Source organism: Ailuropoda melanoleuca, chromosome 4, assembly GCF_002007445.2.
Source record: "Ailuropoda melanoleuca isolate Jingjing chromosome 4, ASM200744v2, whole genome shotgun sequence".
Classification (NCBI taxonomy): Eukaryota; Metazoa; Chordata; class Mammalia; order Carnivora; family Ursidae; genus Ailuropoda; species Ailuropoda melanoleuca.
In genome coordinates, this window is record NC_048221.1 from 138,778,179 (window position 1) to 138,793,745 (window position 15,567).

At 47.4% G+C, this 15,567-nt stretch overlaps 1 protein-coding gene across 7 annotated transcripts in view; it reads left to right on the forward strand.

Moving 5' to 3' along the window:
* LOC109490461 overlaps positions 1-15,567 on the forward strand; it is a 252,703-nt gene that overhangs the window by 137,198 nt on the left and 99,938 nt on the right. The window contains exon 1 of one of the 7 annotated variants that reach the window (XR_004625102.1): positions 14,643-15,277. The exons of the other annotated variants lie outside the window; for them this stretch is intronic. The gene's annotated coding sequence lies outside the window, so the exon portion shown is untranslated. Of the gene's footprint in view, positions 1-14,642; positions 15,278-15,567 lie in introns of those variants that run through there. 7 annotated transcript variants of the gene reach the window in all.

Below are 15,567 nucleotides of genomic sequence, written 5' to 3' on the forward strand. Positions count from 1 at the left end.
AATTTTACAGCATCTTTTTTCTTGAGGTCCTTTTTCCTTTTGCCAGAGTGTAACTTCTCTGTGCCACAGCTTTTCCATCTATAAACTTAGGATAAATATAATGTCACAGGTTGATGTGAAGGTTCAAATTTAGTTCCTGCAAAGTGCTAAGAAGACTACCTTGCAAGTATTGCTTGGCAATATTTTCAGAAAGGGAAGTAAAACTCTCAGAGTCCAAAAACTCTCAAAATATCTTTATTTTCTACCACCCCACTTGGTTGATAGCTTGGAATAGAATTTCAGTTTTCCCTTAAAATCTGAAATGTTTTGTTCCTTCATCCTCCAACATTACGTTCTATTGGTAAGTCTGAGGTCAGTTTAGTTCTTGTCCTTTGTAGATCATCTTTATTTTTTTTCTCTCCCTTCTAGAAGCAGCTAGGGCTCTTGTTTTATCGTTGGGTTCTACAATGTTAACAGAGTCCAGGAGGTAGTTTTGTATTCTCTTCCACTCATCCCGCTTGACCCTGGCTATGCCCTTTCTATTTGAAAACTCAGGTCTCTCTTTAGTCGATAAGATTCTCCTCTTTTATTTCTCTACTTCCTCCTCTCTATTGTCCTTGTTATCTGTGTCTGGAGATCTCTCTAAGGATGCTATTAGAAATTTAAAAATTCTCTTCTGTTTCAACAATTATTTCTCTTTTCACTGGGGTCAGTTGTCCATTTCCTTCTCTTGAATATTTTATTTACTTTTTTTCCTTTTCACATTCCTGGTGATTTTCGGTTGAATCTTCATGAATGTTGAGCAAAAGTAGTCGGTGAGCAAGGGTAGCTGATGTGGTTTCCTGTGCAAATGTGTTGGTCTATAAAGCAGAACCGTCACCCTCTTGACCTGGACGCACACGGGCAGCTCTGGTGACAGGTGTGCTTCCCCTGAGGAACGAGAGCAGAGAGTGGGCTTGGGACCTCCCATGACTGACACTTTCTCCAACGTATCCCAATTCCTCAGAGGTAAAAAATACATCCAGTAAAATAAGAGTAATTACTTCGTTGTCTCATAAGGCAAATTCATACATTAACTGAATTTCATCTTCTTTCATTGTTGGGGGAAGAAGACAGCAAAGCACATTTCACGGGACTGAATTGCAGCGCAGGACCAGGCAGAGGGTTGGTAGGGCAGCACGAATGTTCGCAGAGACGAGGCTCCAGCACGCTTGTCCACTCACAGCTGCCTGTGGGTCATCCGTTCTGCTGCTGAGCCTGATGGGCCTTCCCAGGTGCCCCTCCGTGCGTTCCCGGGGCGTCGCTCGCTAGACGCTCTTAGCTGAGTCCGTGTGGCCGTCCCTTCCTATTTGGTCCTTGCGTCTGGGGTCTCCTTGCAACATCTGACCCTCCTGGGATCTCTGCAGGAGGCAGCCATCGCCTCGTTGGATAAACTAGGTCTCTAGCCCACGTCTCTCTCTTCAGTCCCACCTGGGGGGTCCCACAGGCTCTCCCACTCACAGTCCCAAAGCTCTCTTCTTCCAAGTTCCCATTTTGCTTTGTGATGCCCTATCTGTCCGGTTGCCCAAGCCCAGAGGCCCGACACATCACACACACAGTTGGAGCTGCTTTAACAAACACCGCAGCCCAGGGGCTTGAACAACAGATTTATTTCTCACGGCTTTGGAGGCTGAAAGTCTGAGATCGGGGTGCCGGCATGGGCAGGTGGGGGCCCTCTTCCTGCTTGGCAGAGGCATGCCTTCTGGCAGAGAGGGAGGTCGCCTCTCCCGTGTCTTTTCTTTGAAGGGCACGGGTGACACCGAGGACGCTCATACTCATGACCTGCTCGCCTCCCAGAGGCTCACCTCCTGATGCTGTCACAGTGGGGGCGAGGCTTCAATGCATAGATTTTGGGGGGACACACACTTTCAGTCCGTTGACTGTCTTGTATCTTCCACACGTCTATTGGGTGTCCCCTTCTCAGTCTTCTCTTGCCTTGGCTCGAGTCCTCTGCGTCCTGGTCTGCGTGGCCTCTGGATGCTTTCTCCCTGTGTGTTTGTATCTCTCTCACATCACTGCACATCCAGACAGTGGCCTTCTCGCTGCAAGGCCTGGTGTGTGGGACCATATCTGTCTGTCTGTCTGTCCTCTCCTCTGAGCATCCTCAGCGCCCCACCCCCAATCTCTTATGCACCCACAACAACAACGACGACAGCCAGTGGTAAGGAGCTCCCCATGGGCAGGGCTGTCTGTTCTCCTGTTTCCTCCGCTGCTGATCTCCAGGGCCCGGAGCGGTGCACGGCATACCATTGGTGTTCAAGAATAGGGCGTGCAGGCACTCAGTACCTCTTTCCACAGTCCATCATGTGTGTCTTCCTCAGCTCTCGCCCTAATCTTCTGATTTTTCCCTCTTTCCCTCCTTGCCTGGTGTCCCAAATGCATACAGACTGTGATACTGTGATGGTATATTCCCAATAATAATGGGGAAGAATGCACTGGCCACACCTGTGGCTGATGAGGTTGGGGAATATACGTGAGGTTCAGTGGGGTGGAGTCCGGAGCCTACAACCAAGAAAGAATTCTGGAGGCGTCTTTGGTGCAAAATTGGTGGTTTATTAAAGCACGGGGGACAGGACCCATGGGCAAAAAGAGCTGCCGCACCGAGGTGGCTGATTATATACCTGGGGTTGGGGGAGGTAAGGAAAAAGGGAGGTTGAGAAAATACTTTCCTATGTTAAAGAAGATTCACAAGATACCTGAGGCCTTGCCATTGTCAAGTTAAGGTTGTTTTTCCCTCCAGCAAGGCATTTAACATTAAGATAGTTGGGAACTTCCTGGAGGCTGCAGATTATAAGGACGTATAATTGTATCTACATTCCCTTCCGGAAGCTAGGTTATTGATAGAAATGCTTCGTTCTTGTAAACTGCTAAAGACATTTGTAAACTGAGGGAGACTTAAATCTTGCAGGATTGTGGCATCTATAGGTTAACTATTTCTTTGTCCTTTAGGGCAGCCAGGACTGCCTTAGGAATGTCACGTACATCCCATGGGGGGTGGTTGCCCGGTATCAGTTTCTGCTTTGTTCTCAGCTTGCCTTCTGTTCCCTCATCAGTGGCTGCATCCCGTGGGCACGAGGTCTGTAACTCTGCTCTGGTGAAGCTACTCCAACTGGAGTTACAGTTGGCCTTGCTACTTGCTGACCTGTCCTGTAGAGTGTGTCGGGATTTAGAGGCCAGATTGGTGAATTAGCTAGATGCATGTTGGCTTCACACCCTGCACCCTCTAGGTCTTTGACCTCTGGTGTTTCCTCCAGGTGTGGGATGTATTTTTGATTTACTCTCTTGGTGTGGGTGTTCATGGGGTGATGTTCATGGGGTGGGAGGCATTTCAGGGGCTTTCATTTAATTTTCCCACTGTAGTCATTCTTACCCCCTACTCCAGAAACGAAGGTAGTAGTTCTTCCCATTTCCAGAGTCCCTTTATTTATTTATTTTTAAAAGATTTTATGTATTTATTTCACAGAGAGAGGGAGCACAGCAGGGGGAGCAGCAGGCAGAGGGCTAGGCAGGATCCCTGCTGAGGAAGGAGCCTGATGTGGGGCTCGATCCCAGGACCCTGGGATCATGACCTGAGCCGAAGGCAGACACTTAACTGACTGAGCCACCCAGGCGCCCCTCCAGAGTCCCTTTAAACTGTACCTTTGGGGGCTGGGGGAAGACCACAGTTGGGTCTGTGGACCCAGAAAAGCCACTCTGAGTCAGATGTGGCCAGGTCTACCTTACCCCGGGCCCACATGCCTCCACTTTGACGAGGGGCTTGAGGATCGTGCCTCAGGTCCCTGGTTATCAGTGTCCTCTCCATCTTGTGCCCAGCAGTCCTCAAGGGCTCTGGGCATCCCCTATCCTCCCATGTGTGGGAGTACTTGGTGTGGCCTCTCTGGGGAAGAATGAGGGGAGTCATCCACCGTGCATTTGCTGTGATGCCGCAGGCCCTTCCTCCCGGGAGCCTACCTGTTCTTCTGTCAATGGGGGCTGAGCCTGTATACTGGCTCAGGTCCAGGTGCCAAGTCTGGGACTGAGAGTTGGCTTTTTCTTGGGACAGTTTGATTGTCTTGATTCAGCCTCTTGATCATCTTTCCTTGATTTTTCTTTCTTTTTTTTTTTTTTGAGTGTATAGCTTGAACAGTGCTCTTATGGCCACCTGTGTCTCTCAGTCCTAGGCATGCTGTGTCCCCTGCTCTCTCTGGGTCAGGCCCCTGTGGCTGCCACACCAGCCATGCTGCCCAATTATAATCGTGCCCCTTGCATCTAGTTAGATGCCACAGTGGTTTTTTTTTTTTTTAATCACTTCAAGACTCCATTTCCATTAGGGGGTCCAGTTGGGCAGCAACAGGATGGCCCCCTCTGGGCTTTTCAGCACAGCCCTCATCGACGGCACGCGGGAAGTGCTTCTTCCTGGGCTCTCTCGATGAGCATGGTTGGTTGGCTTTCCAACCTCACGTGATATATCCTCTTTGGAAAGGCCACTTCCCCGAGCCTCTTCCTCCTTTCCTCCGTTGTCTGGAGGGCACTCCTGGCATTTCTGCTTTTTCGGTGTGGGCCGTCCTAGCAGCATGGCAGCCCTGCCTTGGGGCCTTGCCAGAGTACCACACTGTCCCTACTATGGAAGATACATCTGCATGGATGCACGCTCCCTATTGCACACTTAGGTTCTGTGCCTCCTGATCCAGCCTGTGTGTTCCCCCGGGTCCTGTCAATGGCTCTCGGCTGGGTCCTGCATCCTCTTCTCTCCTGTAGCAGCCCCAGAGCTTCCCCAGTGGGGTGTTGCTGTGACTTGCTCTGTGGGTGGGGGGCACGTATGGGAGTAGATCTTAGGGGTGTACCTGCTGCGGTGGGGGGGCAGAGGCCCCTGCAGCATTTCCACAGCAGGACAGAGCACTAGCCTTCGATAGGAAGAGAGGGCCACTTCTGCAGGCCCAGAGGGTCCTCAAGAGGGTTTTTAGTGACCTCTGACCTAGAAGTCCCCATTGTAATTATCAGGGTCCTACTCCCTTCCATCCAGAGTCCCCCACTGGCATTACAGACTTGTTGGGGCTGAGGATTTAATCTTTTCTGGAGCTCTGAAGCCTGATGATTAAGTCCTGAGCCTGGTCTTCAGCTTTCCCGAACCTCTGGCTAAAAAAGATGCGTCTTCTTAGATGCTGCCAGTGAGGCCTCTGACTTGCACAATTCACCTTAAATTGGCGATTAATAACTCTCAGGCTTTCTTTGTCTTTCTCCAATAGATGATGACACTCAGTGACAGCCATTCAACTCCATTATCCTCATAATTACCGCTTTCCAAAGCTCTCCAGTATCTGAGATATTGTACCTATTGGTCCCTTCCTTCCCTTCCATGGTGTCTGTCCCACTGCTCCAGTGGGAGAAGGGTTAACAGTGCCACCATGACAACCCACCAGGGGCTTCCAGTGGCCCACCCACCACTGGTGCTGGGGCCTCATTGCTGGCTGTTCCCATTTGGTAGATGGATGCCGTGCACCCCAACACTGTGTTCCCCTGTCTAAATCGCTATTTATAGACCATCTGTGATGGCCTGGGTGCCTTGGGAGTGTAAGGAAGAGGCTGTGTGTAATCCTTCAGCCTTTGTTCTACTGAAGAGTATGGGGTGCACATGCATTGATTTGAAAATACTTGTGTGTGTACACAGAGGTGAGGACAGACGCCTGCCAGTTCCAGGGGTGGCCATCCTGATGGGAGCAGGTGGACATGGTGGGGACCTAGGGACTACCACCCAGAAGAGAGAAGCACCTTAAGCCAAGAGTGGACTTGTTTTTAAAAGACAGAAGTGACTACAGACTTAGGTAAATGAAGAGAGAGAAAGACAAGATTTGAAGAATCTGGTAAATAAATAGTTAGCCTTTGTGTTTCCTAGGACTTTATATTTTTTCAAGATTTTAAAAAACCATATAATCAAGGCTTTAATTCTCACCATCAGACTAATAAACAAAACTACACTATTCTCTTGGGAAGAAGCTTGGAATAATTTCTTGAGACATGACACGTGACATGCTGGCAAGCCTTCTTCCAGTTCCGCCCCACCCCATCCCACCCACCATTTCCTCCCTCCCCTCCTTTCTTCCACCCACCTTTCCTTCCTTTCATACATGTCTATTTATTGAGTGCCGATCCCATGCCGCACAGCAATCTAGTCCTGGGATCACCCAACCAGAAGTGTCTGTTATGTCTTTCCCAGGGTCTCATCAGCATGGGAATGGCCTCCAGGCTCCATTCTGACAAGATTCTCTCCTGGATGCATCTAGGTCCTTCTACATGGATTTCCTCGGTGGTATAATGAATGGGATGATACTTTACATAGATGGAAGGAGTCTTAATTATTATTTATAAAGTGTATTGAACATGCAAAGCATAAATGCACCAACCGTGAACTTGGATTGGGCCCCATTTTACTGAGTTTCTGCAATTTCTAGCATGGTCACCAGGCAGGGCGTCGTAGGTATGAAACGTTACCAACTGCATATGTTTTCTCATACCAAAAAAAATCTCATTAAGGAAAACTCATCCTTGTAGTTAACCTTTCCACAGGAAATCCCATGCAAGCATGCAGACATGGTATCTTTCTTTCCCCTTAATGCAAGGGCCAATGCATACAGCAATTAATCTTTTGTTTACTTGAAACTTTCACATTCAAAAGTTTCATTTTCACATCCAAACTCCCTGCTCTTTTGTGCACTGAATAATGGTACTTTATTTCTAATTACAAGGCCTCGCTGCAACTTCTGAATACTGCTTTTCTTCCCCCTTCCTCTTCTTCTAAGAAGTGTGCATGAAAAGCAGAAATTGTGTTTTCCCTGGTTTGCAAGTACCAACATGTGGGGCGGTCTCCGTTTTGTCCTGCGGTCCCTCTTCTCTGTTTTTGGACTATAGCGTAGATACGGTCCACTCAAGATTCCCACTGGCAAGGAGCTGCTTTTTTGTAACCAATCCTTTCAAGCCAGATTTTTTTAAAAATAAAAATAATTTATAAAAAGCATCCCCGGGGAGCAGCTGTCAGACCACACAGCTGGTAATTTCAAGGCGGCGGGGGGGGGGCTGCCGTCCATATCTACTTCACTTTCCCATGATTCCAGCTGATTTCTTTTAAGTCACACTGCTTTCATTAAGTTTGGTCATTCTAGGACACGGATGGTCTTGCGCGAACATTCTTGGGAAGGTAATGAAATGAAGCAGGTATGGGATTGCTCGCCACAACTGTTTGGCCCAGGGAAGGAAGGGACGGTAGTGTCCTCATCTTGGACTTGTCAGAGCTTGGCTCTGTTGTGAACTGGAGAAACAGAAGAATGAATGATTAGAAGAACAGATGGGTGAATAGTAGGTGTGCAATCAGTGTTCGTATTTACTTTGCAATTATAGCTGCAGAGTGTGCAAAGGCGTGTTCTTCCTCCTTACACTTCCCCCATTTGGTTAGAATCTCATTCTTATTTAGATTTCCTACCCTCCCTGCCTCTCTTCCTCCCCTCCCTTCCTCTTTTCCTTCTCCATCTTCTTTTATGGATCAGGATCTCAGTATTTGTGAGACTCAGCTCACATATATCGAACCACTAGCTTTACAGCTCTATCAAGCATTCTTTTCTCTCATCAGCTATGTCTTACCTTTATATAATATCCCAAAGCAGAGCCAAGTTGTCCATTAGGTACAGTGGGGGCAGTGCCTGAGGCCCGAGATAATTTTAGGGATCTATGAAATATTTTAACTTTAATTAGAACTGAAACAGGAATTTTTAAATTGAAGAAAATGTCCTAATAAATAATATTAACATAGTCATCTTTTTATCGACATGGAGGAAAATATAATTTTACGTATTATTTTATGGAAGAAAGGACCCATGGAGACAAACATGCCTAGAGCCCATGAAGGTCGTAAGGAGGCCCTGTCCCAAAGTCTTCATATCTTTTGATAGAGCTAGTGGTTCTTGGTCTTGTCTGCACTTTACAGTCACTCAGGCTCCACACCATTTTTAGGGATTCTGAATTAATATGTCTAGGAGGCGGCTCAGGCATGGGTTATTTGAAAGCCCCTCTGGTTCTTTGGGTATGCGGTCAGGGCTGAAAACCACTGGTTTGGGTGTTAGATGCTTTCAAACTCTACTGTATATAGCAGCAGTCACCTGGGGCAGCGGGGGGGTCTCTATAACTGGAGATTTGTATCCAGAGGCCTGGGGGTGGGGCCAAGACTGCATTTCCAACAAGCTCCCAGATGATGGTACCGCTGCTCGCTCATGGCCCCCACCCCCTTCCCGAGCAGGGTCTACCATGAGTTCTGCAATGAGGGGACATGCCATTCTCTGACTGGAGTTCTGGCACCTTAATGATGATAGGAGCTGCTCTTTATTGAGCACCACTGTTTGCTAGTTACTAGCTGTGTTTTGCATACTATTTTTAATGTCATAACTCCTTACGAGGGGGGTAGTATTATCCCTCTTTTACACATGAGTAAGTAGAGATTTGGAGAAGCGCAGATCGGAGCCCAGGACTCCACAGAGACAAACTGGTGATGCTGGGATTTGAGTCAGGTCTGAGCTGTGCCAAGTCCACGGTCTTCCCCCAGGGCCACGCTCCTCCAGCTCCCGAGTGTCTGCCTGACCCAACATCCCACCCTGCAGCCTGACGAGGGCTCAGCCAGGGTTTTGATGAGATAACCGTAGTTTAAAAAGAGTGAACAAAAAAAGTTGAACGATGAACTACATTATTTTACATTATATGGCGAACTCTATTATTTTTGATATTTGTTAACTCTAGCCTCCATTGCATCGTGATGCTCAGTGAATCCCATCATTGGTCTCATGGCATCACCCCTCTGCTCACATGCTGGCTGAACTCTCTGAGTGATGTTCAAGGCCCGCTGGCTCCACACGCCATAGAAACTTCCCAACACGGATTCACTCATCCGACATCCATTTACAGAGCATCCGCTCTGCTGCAAGGCCCTTGTCCACGCACTGGACTGTCTGGTTTGTTGAGGGACCATCGCTGTTTGGTTGAACAATAAAATAAAGACCTACACAACTTATAAATATCATCTGTTTATTCCAGATGAAATTTAATTTTCTTGCCATAGCTTTAGCAAAATAATTATATTATGATACTTAAGATTCCCACAAAATTTGTGTCCTATTAACAGCGAATATCTAAAGGCTTAAAATATCAAGTTCAACTGTTTTCAAAGTATACAAAATTCGCATGAGTTTTAAATAGGTTTAAAATTCAAGATATTAAAGTTATTTTTCACATCTGTGTTCAAAGAGTTGTTTTTCTCCCAAATTGTTTTAAATTGTCTGTTCAAAAGTAAAGTGTGATTATAATTCATACATGTTGACAATTAACATCAAAATTATTTTAGTATAACTTCAGTCTTTAGTTGTTTTTGAAAAATAAACCTTATTGCCTAGAAATATGTAATTTAATAGAAATAAAAGTTTGCAGTTCTAGTATTCAATATTCATTTGGTTGCCCATGTAAAGAATTACTATCACGTCTCATGCGTATTATGTCTATACCTACATTCGTAGAAGTGTAGGAACAATATGAATCACTTAATATTGCTGGATAGTCCTCCGTCACCACATACAACTGTTACAAATACCACACTGAATGAAATGCACACTTAGCCTCTGAAAGCCTCAACTGGAACATGAAGATAAGCAGGAAAAAGGACAATTGGCCGATCTAGGACTCTAGACATGCCCTTGGACAGGCATGCCCTTGGAGAGAAGGGATTAGACAAGAACATGAATGGGTCTTTTCTCTTACCTAATTGTTTCTGCTGCTCCATCCTTCCCTTCACTTCAAAGCAGTATCAGTATCCAACCCTCAGACCTTCGTGGCTTTGGATACAACCACCTTTTCTTTCAAAGACATAGGGCCAGTGGCATGGAGTAGTCCAAGCCTGGGCCTGCATGGTGTTATCACGAGAGCAGGTGTTCAAGGAGGCCATATTAACTTCCTGTTGTTCCTGTAACAAGTCACCCCCACTGGGGGCACTTACAACAACAGAAATGCATTCTCTCCCAGTTCTGGAGGGCAGAAGTCTGAAGTCCACATCACTAGGCCATAGCCAAGGTGTTGGCAGGGCTGCGGTCCCTCAGAAAGCTCTAGAGGAGAATCTGGGCCCAACCTCTTCCAGTCTCAAGTGGTCACAGGCATTTCTTGGTTTGTGGATCCCCTGCCTCCATGGTGCCATTGCTTCCTCCTCTTGCACATGTGTCAAAGCTCCCTCTGTCTCCCTTTGAGGAAGATACTTGTAATGGCAGGTAGGCCTCCCTACCCCCGGGAATCCAGGATAATCTCCCCATCTCCAGATCCTCAACTTAATCGCATCTGCAAAATCTGTACAAGGTAATATTTACAGATTCCGGGGATTAAAACTGAAAGGGGTGGGTGGATATTCAGCGTACTGTAGATGAACTATACTGTGTCACTGTTGAGTGCCGGGTCATGAAGGACAAGATGCTCACATGTTCTTTATTCAATGAAATTTGTTTCGTGTTATGATATGTTGGACCATAAAACATAAGGTCTTGGCAGGGAGTTCGTCTTCCTCTTCTGCAGTGTTGGCTATAAAGGTCATGATCTTTCAGTGCTTAGAACAATGCCTGGCAATAGTAAGAGCTATGTAAACTTTAGCTTTTATAGTTAGGACCAGGAAATGGTGTCTGGTCCCCAGGTGTTGATCAGTGATCTTAGCCTCAGGGCCTTTGCAGGCACCATGCTGGAAACAGAGGTTCAAAGGTGAGCAAGACTTGGTTCCTGCCCTCGGGAGGCTTCTGGTCTACCGCTGTGTTTCTCAAACTAGAGACCACAGGGACTCCTTTTAAGGGACAAAAAAAATCTCAGTCACCTGGTGTTGTTTTAGACAAGTTCCTAGTCGTGCAAACACACAACTAAGAGTTGACTTTTTATGGCTGTAGTTCCTACACTTCTCCAAAACAAAATAATTCTTCTAATTGGGTGTTAACCAAACTGAAATCTACTCAAGTTTAAAGTCGAGTGGTGGCATTTCGCTGATGGGAAAGGGTTGCGTGGCTGGCGGCCGGGCCAGGCCCTGATGCCTCTGGTCCTCGCTCACTGCCCTGTCTCGGGTGACTCAGCTCTCCCACCCAAGTCCTCTGTGTGAACTTTTGTGAAACTTTCATTCATACAGTGCTCTGTGATGTCATTTGAACTTTCACTTGTCTGCATGTCATTATTTGTGTATCGAGTGGGTCTCTTTTCTTTTCTCACAAGCCTGCCTCCCTTCAAGCAGAGCTCCGAGTGCCAGCACCACCGTCAACACAGGGGGACGCAGGTTATTAAGAACTTCAGCAGGTGACACAGGCAAAGAGTAGTGTCTTCTACTAAGGGGATGATCCTTTTTCAAAGGAAAAGCATGGACTGCTGAGAATGTGTGCTGGGCTCTGAGGCTGATGGACGCAGATCTAGTGACCATGTCTTGCATTTTCTGGGGATGTTCTCTCATCACACATTCTGCTCCTTTGTCTGTTTGCTGAGCAATACTGCTCAGTGTTGGTTTGAAGAACCGTGGCCCCAGACTTAGCTCCTGACCACCAGCCTGGAGCCCCCTGTGTTGTGCCTTTGCTGCCACCTCGCCCTTCTCATCACCCTTGGGATGCTTCTCTTTATGGCTTTTGAAATGGTCTCACCCTTCTGGGGCCAGTTCAGATTCGACTACTTCCAGGAAGCCCTCCCAGCTCCTGACTTGGTGCTTGTCTATCGCGGCACAGACAGTTATGGGCCCCATGTGCTCCATTGATTCCGTGCTTGATGTCCCGTCCTCCCGCAGGCTTGCTCTCAACCCCCTCTTCACCCCACGGCCCCCGAACGGGCATCTGCAACACCAGGCCCTCAGTGCATCTTTGGAATTCGGCTAGATTTGTGGGTGTCTCTTCTCCATCATGGATGGATCATGGAGCTGGTGAACAGCCACCGTGGGGACAGGGAATACTGCCATTGTGTCCCTAAGCTGAGTTCCAGAAAACTTTGCAGCACTGACATGGTGAGGATGACCCAGGGAGATGCTTGAACAGGGGCAGAGCCGGCACGGATGCGCGTCTGTGCATGTGTGTGAGTGTGCGTGAGTTTAACCATATCCCGAAGGCCATGTTACCTGCACGTAGAGGTGAGGACAGCAGTGGGACGTTCGTCTCACCCAGGCGGGTGTCCCACCCCAGCTCCCCACATCCATCCCCATTTTTCCATTTTTTCTTCTCCTTCCTCCTAAGGGATTAGTGGTGAATAAAAGGAGCAGTAGGAGACGTTTTTTCTTCCTGGCAACACTGTTGAAAACAAATTGTTGGAGGTGATCTCCCGTGTGAATCCCCATGCCGCGGGCCTTTGACGGAGATGCCCCAGACGGAGATGTTACCGGACGCGGGCGCCTCTGAGCATCTCTCATTCATTCCCAAGTGGTGCGATTACATCTCCGGCTATTCATGACCCTCCAGGGTTTTTTGGTTTTTTTTTTAACTTGTATAAATAAATCAATTATTTAAGGTGGTGACTTTGATCACTATGAGCTGCTGTTTGGTGGAAAAGTGGAAAACCTCCATTGTTCTCTGGGAGCTCCCTCCCTGCCCAGCTTGCGGTGCAGCCCTTCCTTCAGAGGCCCAGCTGTCCCCAGGGCGTCTGGTGCATGCCTCAGCCTTGGACTTGGTGGCCAGGTGCCCCCTGCATGGAATTCCTACTGGCGGCCCCCTCTGAGACAGCCGCTGTGGTCCACACTGAGCTTGGTTGTGGTGCCAGTGATCTTCACCCCCTTCGAAGGTGGAGCTGCTCCCTGCCTTTCGGGGGGCTCCATACAGTGTGTTTTCTGAAGCAACACTCGCACGGGTTTGGTGATAAGAATTTGGGGGTCACTTGGGATCTGTATGAATTAGCATTTATATCTTATTAATGAGGAGTTAATTGCTCTTGCAACCTTTGTAATGCAAATTAATCTAGCGCTGTTTGCAATGTCATGTACCCAGTGTAATACCTTCTAGCCTTTCTACTATTGTCAAAGCAATTAGAGGTGCGCGGTTAATGAATAACTCGCCCCACGTCTGCTCGCCACCACACACCAGGTGTCTTTTGGGGGGAAAGAGGTTGTTCCAACATTGTTCGGGTCACTTTAAAGTTCCAGTCTCACCCAAACATAGGGACATCTAAAAGGTGTTGCAGTGACATCTGTGTGTGGAATTTGCATGGATGGGACCAACCTGCAGGGTTATGGACTCTAATGCCATCCAAGACCCCCACCCTTGTTTGTCTCCTCTCTTTCTATGTGGATGAGTAGTGTGAGTGAGGGGGGCCAAACTGGGGCCTGAAGCAAAAGGAAGACTATGCCCCATGCGTGTACTTAGCAAAATGTTCTCCAGTACTTGAACGACAGAGAAATATGAATAGAGGTTCTGCAGTTAAAAACTGTGAGTATATATAAAGCCCCACATTGCCCAATCCGTTTGCACCCCACTGTTACCTCTCACAGAGCTGTCCAGAGGGGTCTCAAAGGCCAGGGGGACTGGGAACTGCCTCTGGGGGCAGCCACTGTTCGGAAACTAAAGAATCATAAAATAAGCGATAACCAGTCTTTATTTCAAATTTTTGAGGTTTGGCACATCCTGGATTTTTTGCATTACTTTTTATTTTTATTAATTTTTAAAGAGAGACAGAGAAAGCACATATGCACAAGCTTGGGGAGGGGCAGAGGGAGAGGTAGAGAGAGAATCCCAAGCAGACTCCATGTTGAGCACAGAGCCCATGTGGGGCTAGTTCGTATGACCTGAGATCATGACCAGAGCCAAAACCAAGAGTCGGACGCCCAACTGACTGAGCCACCCAGGCGCTGCTGCATTAATTTTTATTTTTAAAAATATTACATTAAAATGATTTTATCTTGATTTCTGAGATTTTTGATTGCTCCTCAAATGGTGTCTCATTCGCCCCATCCTAACCCTCCCTGAGCTGTTGAATGGGTGACTGTATTGATTTTGCAAGGATAATGGCCCTGGTTTAGACAGAGTATTGCTACAGGGATTGGGGATCCCGGGACTTTCCTGGACTTCCCACCTTCTTAAACATTTGGGGAAAATCCCAGCATCTTCATTATCTTTGAAATTGAGAGATCACTCAGCTAGGCAGCTGGTGACAGGGCTTTCATAGATGCAGCTGTTTTAAATCTTCTTGGTAATAGGTGGGATATTATAAATAATACAAATAATTCTTCAGATAAAATTGAGTCATCTGAGCATGTACAGCATTGAAGATGGACTGTGGACGTAGAGAGTGGGTTTTAGTTTGGCTCTTCCACTTTTCAGCTGCGTCATCTTAGATGGGTTGCTCAAGATCATTGAGCCTCCATTTTCTTTTTTTTTTAAGATTTTGTTTATTTATTCACGAAAGACAGTGAGAGAGAGAGAAGCAAAGGCAGAGGGAGAAGCAGTCTCCCTCCTGAGCAGGGAGTCTGATGTGGAACTCGATCCCAGGACCCCAGGATCATGACTTGAGCGGAAGGCAGTCACTTAACCATCTGAGCCACCTAGGCGCCTGGTCTTCCATTTTCTTTTCAGAAATGAAAATTATGCCTATTTATAGAGTTGTTATAAGGATTAAATAAACAATCTAGGCAAAGGATTTAACACTCAATAGACAGGCCCATTCCTAGTTTCCCTCTTCATCTGAAGGGAGGAACTGTGTTCACAAATGAATTCTCAGTTCAGTCCCCAGCTAAGGGTCTCATGCTAGATGGTAGGACGTCTAGAAGAGGCAAAGCCCTCAGCTATTCCTGGAAGAATTGGGCTCCTCACAATGTGTGCCAGGCCCTTCTCTTCTCTCCCACCTTTAACCTCCTTTCTCCCCTAGAAAGACCTGTGTGTGCCAAAGCCTTCCACTGCTGCGGTGGGGAGGGGACACCAGTGAGGGAGCCACCGTCACTGTGTGAGGCGGTCCTCAGCGTGTCCAAAATGCTCTATGTTCTTCGCAGATGTAGGAGGGAGCTGCTTTCTTGGTTTGGGACCATGGGTGTTGCTGCTTACCCTACAGCTTAAACCTGTGTTACAGGACTCCCCTTAAGGGAGATACTACCGGCTGGTGGTCCCAAACTCCATTTCCAACCCCCCTTTTATTTGCTACCCTCTAGGTAGGAGTAGCCGCCTGGTACAATGACGGTCAAAGGGACAAAAGGAAGCCAAGTTTGCTTAGAGTTCCTGAAAACTTCTGCTACCACGCTGACTTCTTCCTTCTCTCCGATGGAACAAACGAAGATGTGGTAGGTGGTGCCCTATAGTTCTCACCAACCGGAGGCCACTAGAGTCTTGGAATGGCACCATGGAACCAGAAAAACGAGTCCCTTCTCTGTTTAAGCCACCATGGTTACGTTTTCTGTCTCTTTCCACCAAAAGCCTTCCTTTCTGGTGCACTGCCAACTCCAGTCATCCAGGTGCGTCAGGGACGTCCAGATGATAAACCTGAGACCAAGCCACTCTAACACTCGGGATGGTCATCCCTGTGATGGGATGAAGCCTATGTCTCTGACCTTCTGTACCCTTCAAATGAGTC